Here is a 12799-nt window from a genome sequence, read left to right on the forward strand (position 1 = left end):
TTAGGATGGACTGGTTGGATCTCCTTGCAGTCCAAGGGACTCGCAAGAGTCTTCTCCAACACCATAGTTGAAAAGCAACAATTCTTCAGTGCTCAGCTTTCTTTATAGTCTAATTCTCACATCCATACATGACTACTGGAAAAGTCATAGCTTTGACTAAACAGACCTTTGTTGGCAAAGTAATGTCTTTGCTTTATAATAAACTGTCTAGGTTGGTCATAACTTTTCTTCCAAGGAGCAAGCATCTTTTAATTTCATGGCTTCAGTTACCATCTGCAATGATTTTGGAGCCCCCCAAAATAAAGTCTGTCACTGTTTCCACTGTTTCCTCATCTGTTTGCCATGAAGTGACGGGACCAGATGCCGTGATCTTAGTTTTCTGAATGTTGAGTTTTAAGCCAACTTTTTCACTCTCCTCTTTCACTTTCATCAAGAGGCTCTTTAGTTCTTCTTCCCTTTCTGCCATAAGGGTGGTGTCATCTGCATATCTGAAGTTATTGATATATCTCCCAGCAATCTTGACTCCAGCTTGTGCTTCATCCAGCCCAGCGTTTCTCATGATGAACTCTGCATATAAGTTAAATAAGCAGGGTGACAATATATAGCCTTGATGTGCTCCTTTCCCTATTTGGAACCAGTCTGTTGTTCCAGTTCTTTTTTTTTTTTTTCATTTTTTTTTCCATTTTAACAATTTTTAATGAAAGCTGTAGACAAGATGACTTTATTCCTGCATCTTCTCAATTGTTTCTTCCTTATATTTGCCCTTTTCCTTTCCTACTTGGCTAGATTTGGCTTTACATTCGAGGGTCTTCTTGCGGTCTTTGTCCAGTTTTAGTCTGGTGATAACCACCTTGCTGGGGTGAATGCCCACATGGACACAGTTGTGCCATTAGCCTTCTCCCGCTGCGCTCGTCCAATGTAGATGACGTATTTCCTCCTGTAAACCTGGACTACTTTGCCAATTTGCTTCCCTTTGTAGTGCCCTCGTACAACCTGAACTTCATCATCCTTTTGGATGGACATGGATCGAACGCTGTACTTCTGTCTTAGCTCTTTAGAAAGAGGAGAAGACATAATTTTCCTGTGAATGTGGGAAGGCTCATTGGAATGCCTTTTTTGATTCTTGCTTTGGTCAGAAGTCACAAAGGGATTGAACTTCATTTTGGCCGCTGGCGCTTCAGCGATGGCCACAGAAGGGAAGAGCTGTTGTTCCAATTCTTATTGTTGCTTCCTGACCTGCATACAGATTTCTCAGGAGGCAGGTCAGGTGGTCTGGTATTCCCATCTCTTGAAGAATTTTCCACAGTTTGTTGTGATCCACACAGTTAAAGGCTTTGGTGTGGTCAATAAAGCAGAAGTAGATGTTTTTTCTGGAACTCTCTTGCTTTTTTGATGATCCAACAGATGTTGGCAATTTGATCTCTGGTTTCTCTGCCTTTTCTAAATCCAGCTTGAGCATCTGGAAGTTCTCGGTGCTTGCTTTCTACTGAAGGGAGGAAGTAATGCCTTACCAGTTCATTTCCATACAAAGCTGTTAAATGCAGTGCTACATCTCAAGTCAATATAAGGTATAATGGGACTACACATTCCCATCTCCACTTCTCTCAGGGAGACGGTATCAGTTAAGGCTTCATTGAGTACCATATGAGACTGTATTTAAAGTCATCCAACAAAATTGATCTTACTGACATCTAAACTCTAAAATTTTGGTACTGTTTTTTCTCCCTATTGTTTGCTCTTATATTATATATATACACACACACACATACACACACACACACACACATATATATAATTTAAAAAATATCATTAGTATTCACTTGCCAGTACAGGAGACACAAGAGATGTGGGTTTGATCCCTGGGTTGGGAAGATCCCCTGGAGAAGGAAATGGCAGCCCACTCCAGTATTCTTACCTGGATAATGCCATGGACAGAGGAGCCTGGCAGGCTACAGTCCTTGGAATTACATAGAGTCAGATATAACTGAGTGACTGATCATCAAACATACACAGTGTTTCTCTAATCCAGTGGTTTTATCCTTGTAGCAGCAGCAGTGCATTACCTGGGAACTTGTTAGAAATACAATTTCTTAGTCTCTATTTCAGACCTACTGAATTAGAATTCTGGGGATAGGGCCCAGCAATTTGTTTTTACAATTTTTTCCTACCCCTCATTAAAATCATGCTGAAGTTTGAGAACTACCACTTTAATAATTCATTGATTACAGTATTTCTTAAATGCTCCTTATGAAATAATTTTCATAAATATATATACTACTTAAAAAGCAGAATATAATCTACATTTTGTTATTCAGTGGCTAAGTTGTGTTTGACTCTTTGTGACCCCATGGACTGCAACACACTAGGCTTCTCTGTCCTCAACTATCTCCCAGAGTTTGCTCAAACTCATGTCACTGGGTTGGTGATGCCATCCAACCATGTCATCCTCTGTTGTCCCCTTCTCCTCTTGCACTCAATTTTTCCCAGCATCAGGGTCTTTCCCAGTGAGTGGGCTTCTTCATATTAGGTGGCCAAAGTATTGGAGCTTCAGCTTCAGCATCAGTCCTTTCAGTGAATATTCAGGACTGATTTCCTTTAGGATTGACTGGTTTGATATCCTTGCAGTCCTAAGGACTCTCAAGAGTCTTCTCCAGCACCACAATTTGAAAACATCAATTCTTCAGCACTCAGCCTTCTTTATGGTCCAACTCTCACATCTGTATATGACTAATGGAAAAACCATAGCTTTGGATAATCTACATACCTATTTGAATTAAGCATCCAACCAGTCCATCCTAAAGGAGATCAGTCCTGGGTGTTCAGTGGAAGGACTGAGGCTGAAGCTGATACTTTGGCTGCCTCATGTGAAGAGTTGACTCATTGGAAAAGACCCTGATGCTGGGAGGGATTGGGGGCAGGAGGAGAAGCGGACGACAGAGGGTGAGATGGCTAGATGGCATCTCCAACTCGATGGACATGTGTCTGAGTAAACGACGGGAGTTGGTGATGGAAAGGGAGGCCTGGCGTGCTGTGATTCATGGGGTCGCAAAGAGTTGGACACGACTGAGCGACTGAACTGAACTGAACTGACTGATATTCTCAATATCTGTGAACATGATCTCATTTAATCCCTAAGAGGTGTCTTAGTGGTTCTCAGTCCTGGGTTAGCTTCCTGTGAAGCTTAAGTGCAACTCTAAGGATTGAGGCAAAAAGCATTTAATGAAGCTTAAATACCTACTGAATCAGAAACCACAGTGTTTCTAGTATGTACTGTGATCGAGAATCACTTAAGGTAGATATTTGTATATTTTACATACATGACTAGGAGTTCTCACGTAGAAAGAGGCTGAACAAATATTTCATTATTTGCTCTGCAAATAGATATTGACACTGAATGATTACCAAGGCTGTCTGACTTCAAGGACTGTGTTCCTAATCATTAGGTGAATTCTACTTATGGGATCTATCAGAAAAAAATGCCTTTTTAAAGTGAGAGAAAGCTAATATTTGCAAAGTGATTTACAGTTCCTTTACAAAGAACGACAACTTCACTATGTTATTATCATTGCTGTTTTGCAAATTAGGAAACCAAGAGTAAGTAAGATTAAGTGATTTGCCAAAAATTGCTTAGCCAGTGAGACTTAGGGCCAAGAGTGTGAATCTAGGTTTTCTGACTCTGGTCTTAGCTTTTTCCCATGACTTATATTAACTGTATATTTACAGTTAACTGTATATTTATGAACAGAATTAGAATAATGAAGGTAGTTATGTGACATCATAGGATTAATTATCTTCCTAATAATTAAATTTATTTAGAAATTGTGAAAAAATAAAACTAACATAGTATCTATGGTTGCATTTTATTTTCTTAAGTCTTAAAGAGTTAACAAATTATGTCTTATAGAAATGAGGACTCTAGCTTTTCCATTAAGTAATAAATATACTGATAGTTGCCTGATTCATTCCTAATTAAGAATACATTGACCGATATTATTATGATCCAGGATTTATATTCCGGTGTGATATGGTACTTGAACTAGTTTGCTAGTGGGGCGACTGAAACAGATGGATTTATTTACACCAGGAAGAACGCAGTGAGGATAATGTTGTGCTGCTCGGCTGTCATAACCCTTTTAATTACCTTTGCTTATGCCCTTTCCATCTAGGCTGGACCACAGGCAAAGCTCAAAAAAATGAGTTTCATTTTAAAGAGGCAGAGCTATTAGGGTCAGGGGCTTCAGCTCTTTATTTTGGATTTCTCCTTTAGGGTAGTTGGATGACAATTCAGAAAGACAAATTCTCATTAAAATAGCTTTATTCAAAAGTCACGTTATGTCTGTAACAGCATATGGAATCAAGGATGTCTTGACTTAAAACTTGGGACCTCAAAGCTTAGGACATTGGGTGACAAGTACGTCCACGCTTCAAAGAGAGGTGCTAGACATAGCTCCACAGTTTTACTGTTAGTTGGTCAGATCACCAGTGCTGCCATCTGCTCTTCTATTTAGGAGAAGAGATTCAATTAAGATTTTTTGAAAGAAGTTGACAGGAGTAGAAAACAGTGTGGCTTTTCTTTGTTTTCTTTTACAAGGGGGGAAGAGAGGTGCTCCCCTTACCCTCAAATCAAGTCTTGGGGAGCTCATGAGTACTGCTTATAAAAGTTAGAGTTGTCTATGAAATGGCAAATTGGCATCTCAGCCCATGGCCAGTTACTTGCAAAAATGTTAGAATTTTAGAATCTAGTGGTCTTTTCCCAAGCCCAATATGAGCATTTTTTTCAGAGAAGCTGATGGGCAGAGCCCCTAATTTGGAGCAAAGTGTGATAATAACACATCTCTGCTGCTCCTCTGGGGAAAACTGAAAAAACAAAACAAAACAGCTAAGTAGAAGTGCCTTTGATTGCAGAGCAAGGAAGGGAGGGGTCAGTAGTTTGTCAGGCTGCACTTTCATTGTAATTCCTTGGAACCATGCGGACCCTATCCAAGAGGGCTGCCTCCTAGAGCAAACCTGAGAGCCAGTGGTGATGATTATAACGGTGGGGTGAAGAGTTCTCTGTCAATTGCAGGAAACATATAGACGATAGGACCTTACTGAAGGTCTCCTCCCAATCCACAGACGTGTCTTGTGAGATCTAGTATTTGGAAGCCTGCATGTAGAGTGCATTTAATAGTCAAATGAGAATTATAAACAAGACATATATTTTTTTATCCCTGCCATTTCCTAGGATCCAGAAATGCAAAGGGCAAATATGGGGGTGGGGAGGGAAGGAAGAATCATAAAAGAACAAAGCAGAGCTTTCCTCCTGATCTTCTCACTGCTTCTCTTCTTCCCACACACCAGGAGTCATTCCTGAGATGGCGTGAGGGGAGAAGCTCTAAATCAAATGTAAGATTAATGCTTTGATTTAGACAAGACTTAACTTTTTAATACCTGACGGCAAAACAGTTATGAAAAGAAATCTGAAAGAGATGCTGTCAAGGATAGAGGAGGGGAGACCTGACAGAATGTTTCATGCAGTGATAGGAGAAAAATGAAGCTCTTTCCTGATTGTTACTGAGTCCAGTTCATGTGGTAATGAATAATGAAGGTCACTGTTTCTTTAACAGATAAATTGTAAGGAAAAGAAAAAGATAGAAGCAGGTTCTGCTTTCTGAATTGTAAACAATTTAGAAAACTACAGAAATGTTTTTTGACTGAGAGACTAAATTAGATAATTTTTATGATACTTTCAAACTTCAAAAATCTATACCGTTTTGGGGTGTTTGTGTGTCTGTGTGACTTTTTAGTAAGTTTTGGACAAGAATAATTTGTTAGCTCTCAGTATGCTTTTGTAAATAACTGGGGCTCAAAGATTATTTTTGGAATACTGTCTACTTTTCCCACACTATAGTATCCCATATATATCATTTTTATGAGTTTATTATAGAAGAGTTTCATTGTAATTCTGAAATTGCATTCTTCACTGCTGACAATGCAGCTTTTAAATCATTGGTCCTAATAGTGGTATTAGCTCGTTGCATTTTTATTATTTTATGCCAATAGACCAAGCCAGTAGGCCAGTTCAGTTAGCTAGCTATGTCATTTCTTTAAAGCCAAGATACACCTTGGAGCGATTTCAACAGATAGACCCCAAATTAAAAAAGCTTTGGTTTTGTAAAAAGCTCAATTATATATTATAATATAAATGCTAGGTCTCCTGCCATTTCTGGTTGTTTATTTAATTTAAAAAAATCTTATATTGTTGATTTACAATGTTGTGTTAGTTTCCGGTGTACAGCAAAGTGATTTTTCCCACCATCTTTGAAATTTAATTTTAAAAATTGACATATAATTGCTTTACAATGCTGTTAGTTTCTACCATACAATACCATGAATCAGCTATAAGTATACATATATTCCCTCCTCCTTAAGTCCTCCTTCCACCACCCCCCCATCCTGCCCCTCTGGGTTCTCTCACTATTTTTAGAAAAGCCTTTGCCTGTTTAATGCTAATGGTCCTTGACTCTCTTTAGGTAATGAAAGAAATATCATTGGAGTTATTATATGTTGAAGCTGGCTGTTTTCATCAGCCTTCAGGGTCTGGCCCGAGTTTTAAATGGGCAAATTTGAGTAATACCATTTGTTGAAGAAACTTTCATTGCCTTAGGCTATTTCTAACTTTTTGACAATTATCAATACTTCCCAGGTGGCACAGTTGTAAAGAATCCTCCTGCCAATGCAGGAGACGCAAGAGATGCAGGTTCGATCCCTGGGTTGGGAAGATCCCTTGGAGGAGGAAAGGACAACCCACTCCAGTGTTCTTGCCTGGAGAATCCCATGGACAGAGTACCCTGGTGGGCTACATTGGGTCACAAAGAGTCAGACATAGCTGAGTGTGTGGGCACACACGCACAATACATGTAGCAGGGCAGCATGGATAGTAGGTATCTGAGAAAGATTCTTTCTTCTTCACAGGCACTAATCCTACTAGTAGGTTTTGGTTTTTAAAAAAAATACTTTGTGCAAGTGTACTGGTCCTAACTCATTATTCTAAGTCCTACAAACCCTTCAGCAGAAATTACCTTTAGAGGGTCATAGCCCTTCCTGATAATAAGTCTGGTTATCTAGAGCTTAGTCTATTTCTTCTTCATGAACAAAGGACTATGCACTATGTGGTTGAGACAAGATAAGAAAACACAAATATTTGCATATGACCCTGAAATCACAAGTTTGAGGGCTAGTCATAAGAGAAGCTCACCCTCTTTGTTTTAGAGGGTGACAATTCACTATTCAGGATGCTACAAATTTTGCTTCTTACTGCCTAGGTTCAGAGAGCCTGTAACTGTCCATAAGTATTCTTTAAAACTTAACTTAGGATTTTGCCCTTTTATTTTTTGCTTCTTTTAATACTAATGTTATAGCTGAGACACAGAGTTGCATCTTTTGACCCTAGAAATATAATCTTTTTACTTTATGATATAGATGATTTTGTTTCATGAAGTTTCTAAATAAGAGACGTCCTGCTTTTATTGTTTTACTGGTAGAATGTGAGCTTATATAACATGAATACAGGCATAGAAACATTCTCACTAGACTGTTTCCAATTTTCAACCAATAAAAATTTTTTTTGCATTTAAAATTTTTTTAATGTTTATTTTTATTCTAAAATTCACTGGTAATGTAAGAAAAGCAAAGATTTTGGGAAATATGCTTTACCTGGCTATGTTCAGTGCTAGAGTATTGTTCATGTACTATTTTAAATTGAAGTATAGTTGATTTACTTTGTTTCATGTGTATAGCAAAGTAATTCAGTTATATATACATAATTGAATATTATTCTTAGATATATATTCTTTTTCAGATTCTTTTACATTGTAGGTCAACCAGAAAAGATAAATATGCAAAAATATACATGCTATACTCCCTCCTTAAAAGGGAAATATTAAAACATACAAAAGCCTGTCTTGAAATCTTAAAGGCTAGCCTTTTGTGTAATCTCCCTAAATTCCTCTCGTTTCCCCTGCTTCTTCATTGGCAGATTGAGATAGGTTGACCACTCATGTGTGTGTGTGTGTGTGTGTGTGTGTGTGTGTGTAGATAATTGAATTTGGGCTTTTCAGAAACTTCTCTTTTTGTTAAAGGAAAGTCTATAGAGTCCTTTCAGATTTGTTCTCATGTATTCTGCCTTCTCCAAGCCCTATCTATTGAGAAAGTATTTTTATCTTGTGATTTCAAAAGTATTCCTCGGTCTTAACCCTCTGCATGACTCTTGACAAGAAGTATAATTAGTAGAAATGACATCTCTTAAATGCACTGGGTCAGTGAAAAAAGGGTATCTATTTAGAATTCATGATAAAGAGGAATATATTAGTGTAGGGAAGACAGTGAAGGAGATTCTTTTAAAACTTTTGCTTAGGGACCTAGAATTTATTCTTATTCTATAGTCTCTGACTTAAATTTATGTATTCTGGCCAAATCCAGATGATTATTGAAGGCTTTCACTTTACTCTGATTTGTCTTCAGTAGTCATCTAAATGTAACACTTTCCTGATTGCAAGCAACTCTTTTTCCTGGTATATTAATGATCATAATTCAGAGTCCATTTCATTTCCTGACCAAAACCCCTGCCTTCAAGAAATTGAACTGTGTATTTTAGTTTTTTGGTTTAAAATGAGCATTCTAAGCCCAAAGGTCCCAGGTTTTAATCAATATTACTTTGATAAGTTAGAATATTTATAATAATATGTACCATTTTAGTTCATATGATAGATTTTGTATGCTAATATTTTTATATTTTAAATGCTGAAATTTGGCAACATGGCTGATTTTTTTTATCTTGGAAACCTAAAGTACTGTACGAAAACAGGTGTGGTATAATATGCCTCAGTAGAAGAATGAGGCATTTGGTAAAGAAAATATTTGTGTTAATTGAAGATTATCATATATACATTATAAATTAACAACTGATTTAGCAAAGATTATAATACATTAAAATGCTCGTAACACTAAAAACATGTAAAACAATCAAAGCTTTTTAATAGTGAGTCAGAATAATTACTATGAACATTTGCTGCTATTGTGCCATAGATATAGAGAAGTGCTTATTAATAGAGCCCTAGATATGTTGGATTCAGGGAGCCACCAGAGTACTGTTTGTATTCTCATGAACCTATTATGTATGGAATTTAAAAAGAGGTGAAGAAAATGATAGAGGAAACTCATAGTATGCTAGATTTTTTTCTTTTCCATCTCAGCAATTAATAACAAGCTTGACTAAAATGGTCTTTATTGATTGTTTAAACTCATTTAGCTTATAACCTTTAAGAAACTGTAGAAAATGAATAAATATATACAAATTATATATCACTAGAAATTTTTACAATTCTCACTTAAAATGCATATAGGGAAAATGTATTTAGGGACTGTTTAAAGACTATAAAAATATGTATTTAAAAGCTATTAAAAACTAGTTTGTAATGGATCATCCTTGTTGAGAATGTCTTTGGAACTTTATGATCTTGAGTTTTTATTTTTTATTTATTTATTTGATCTTGAGTTTTTAATGTCTGATTGCATATTGAACACAAAAGCAAAACATTAAAAAACAATGGACTATTTTAAAGCTAATATAATCCATGATTAAAGTATTTATTGAGACGACTTAAAAAACTAGAAATGATTACATAAACTAATACCCTGAATAAGCAACAGCTAATTCTTATTGTACACTTAGTATGTGTCAGACACATTTAAAAATGTTTTATACTTATTAACTTATTGAATTCAGTTACTTAACAAATACTTACTGTGCACCTCCTCAGTGATGTGTCTATATAACTGGATAATAAACAGAAAAAAACCTTTGCCCTCAGGGAATTTATATTCCAGTGGGAGAAGACCCACAATAATCAATATTAATGAGAAAAACATAGTGTGTTTTATGGTAGTAAATTTTATGATGAAAAAAAGGAGTAAAGAAAGGAAGGGTGTGTGAGTGAATGTGGGGATCCAGTGGTTAAGAGTCCACGCTTCCTGTGCAGGGGATGTGGGTTTGATCCCTGGTCAAGGAACTGAGATATCCCACATGTCCCTTGGTGTGGGGCGTGGGGAGGGAAGACTGTGACATTTGAGCAAAGGCCTGAAGTAGGTTTTAAAGACACCTGGATATCTGGGAAAAGAAAGGCCCAGAAAGAAGGAATATGTGCCAAGGCCCCAAGGTAGAATATGCTTCACACATTCATTCCTGGTGCAGCAGAGAAGCCCATGCAGCAGGATCAGGAGGAGAGTAGCAGGAGAAGCGGAAAAGGCAATGGCAACCCACTCCAGTACTCTTGTCTTGAAAATCACATGGATGGATCGGGATGGGGAATACATGTAACTCCATGGCTGATTCATGTCAATGTATGACAAAACCCACTGCAATGTTGTGAAGTAATTAGCCTCCAACTAATAAAAATAAATGAAAAAAAAAATCCCATGGATGGAGGAGCCTGGTGAGCTGCAGTCCATGGGGTCGCAAAGAGTTGGGCACAACCGAGCGACTTCCCTTTCACTTTTCACTTTCATGCATTGGAGAAGGAAATGGCAACCCACTCCAGTGTTCTAGCCTGGAGAATCCCAGGGACAGGGGAGCCTGGTGGGCTGCCATCTGTGGGGTCGCACAGAGTCAGACACGACTGAAGTGACAGCAGCAGCAGGAGACGATGAGGTCAAGGAGAAAATGAGGGATCTGATCATGTAGACCTAGGCTTTTATTCTGAGGAAGGTGCAAAGCCAACGAAGATTTTGAGTAGAGAAGTTACACCATATGACTTACATTCTAATGGGATTCCTTGAACTGCTGTGCTGAGAAAAGACTGCTGGGCAAGGAATGGAAGAGGAGATCAACTGGGAAGCTGTTGGAATGGTCAAAGCAGAGACTATGGTTCTTGGAGCAGGGTTGTGTACTGGTAGAGTGTAGTGAGAAGTGGTTGGATTTTGCTTGTGTTTGGAAGGTAGAGCCAATAGGTAGAGGAAGAGAAGAATTAATTATGACTCAAAGCTTTTGCCATGAACGATGGAAAGAGGAAATTCATGATGGATATGTGAAGACTGTGGGAGGAATAGATTTGGAAGGAGAAGGTCAGAAATTCAGTTTTGACATTTTGAGCTTGAGATGCTTGTTAGGTAGTAGAGATGAATCTGCTCTACAACTCTATGAGGTGGTGACTATTATTGTCCCTCCAAATAGGAAAAGGAGTACGGCAAGGCTGTATATTGTCACCCTGCTTATTTAATTTATATGCAGAGTACATCATGAGAAACCCTGGGCTGGAGGAAGTACAAGCTGGAATCAAGATTGCTGGGAGAAATATCAATAACCTCAGATATGCAGATGACACCACCCTTATGGCAGAAAGTGAAGAAGAACTAAAGAGCCTTCTGATGAAAGTGAGAGAGGAGAGTGAAAATGTTGGCTTAAAGCTCAACATTCAGAAAACTAAGATCATGGCATCTGGTCCCGTCACTTCATGGGAAATAGTTGGGGAAACAGTGGAAACTGGCTGACTTTATTTTTCTGGGCTCCAAAATCACTGCAGATGGTGATTGCAGCCATGAAATTAAAAAGATGCTTGCTCTTTGGAAGAAAAGTTATGACCAACCTAGACAGCATATTAAAGAGCAGAGACATTACTTTATCAACAAAGGTCTGTCTAGTGAAGGCTATGGTTTTTCCAGTGGTCATGTATGGATGTGAGAGTTGGACTCTAAAGAAAGCCCAGTGCTGAAGAATTGATGCTTTTGAACTGTGGTGTTGGAGAAGACTCTTGAGAGTCCCTTGGACTGCAAGGAGATCCAACCAGTCCATCCTAAAGGAGATCAGTCCTGGGTGTTCATTGGAGGGACTAATGTTGAAGCTGAAACTCCAATACTTTGGCCACCTGATGTGGAGGGCTGACTCATTTGAAAAGATCCTGATGCTGGGAAAGATTGAGGGCAGGAGGAGAAGGGGACGACCGGATGAGATGGTTGGATGACATCACCGACACAATGGATGTGGGTTTGGGTGGACTCTGGGAGTTGGTGATGGACAGGGAGGCCTGGCATGCTGTGGTTCATGGAGTCGCAAAGAGTCGGACATGACTGAGCGATTGGACTGAACTGAACTGTGCCGTATGGAAATGTTAACTTCTGTTTATTTGCTCAGGAAGTAACAGAGGCAAGATTGAAACACAGACACTCTGGTGCCACAGCACCTGATTTTAGACACTGAAGGGTCTCTATCTAAGGAATTTATAAATGAATATGATCATATTGAGTTATATAGAATTATAACATAGAAAAGTCCAACTAACCACAAGATCTAAGATACCTGGCAGTTTAGACTAAAAAGGCTCTTTTAAAATGACCATTTATAAAAATTTAAGTGATTTGCACAATGTCCATGCCCATTTCTATCTCTATGTCTATCTCTGTCCCTCTTTATCTTTCTCCTAGAGATCATCTGCTTCTCCATAATTGCCTGGCTGGAGTGGGAAAGAATTTTCCATACTACACGCTCTATGTAGCTGTGGAAGTGGTTCCTATTTTGATCACTACAGACTTCTGGTGCTCTTTTATTTAGGCATTTTAGTCTCAATCTCTCTAGTGTCTTAGGTTCAAAGAAGCTCTTGTGGTGTCTGATTACTTCCTGAGTATTGAACCAAAGTCCTGTTTTCCTAGGAATCCATAACTTATGGTATTGTTCTAGGTTAGTACATCTTTATAGTTCCATTTGGTTCAGTGTTCTTATAATTGACTTGCCACATAGCAGCTGTTTAGATGTCCTTTTGTCAATCAC

The 12799-nt window shown here is 38.2% G+C and overlaps 1 pseudogene; it reads right to left on the reverse strand.

The window, feature by feature from the left end:
- Window positions 1-689: 689 nt before the first annotated feature.
- LOC133040264 (large ribosomal subunit protein uL24-like) lies at window positions 690-1161 on the reverse strand (annotated as a pseudogene).
- Window positions 1162-12799: the final 11638 nt, after the last annotated feature.

This window comes from Dama dama, chromosome 20, assembly GCF_033118175.1.
Source record: "Dama dama isolate Ldn47 chromosome 20, ASM3311817v1, whole genome shotgun sequence".
NCBI classification, from domain to species: Eukaryota; Metazoa; Chordata; class Mammalia; order Artiodactyla; family Cervidae; genus Dama; species Dama dama.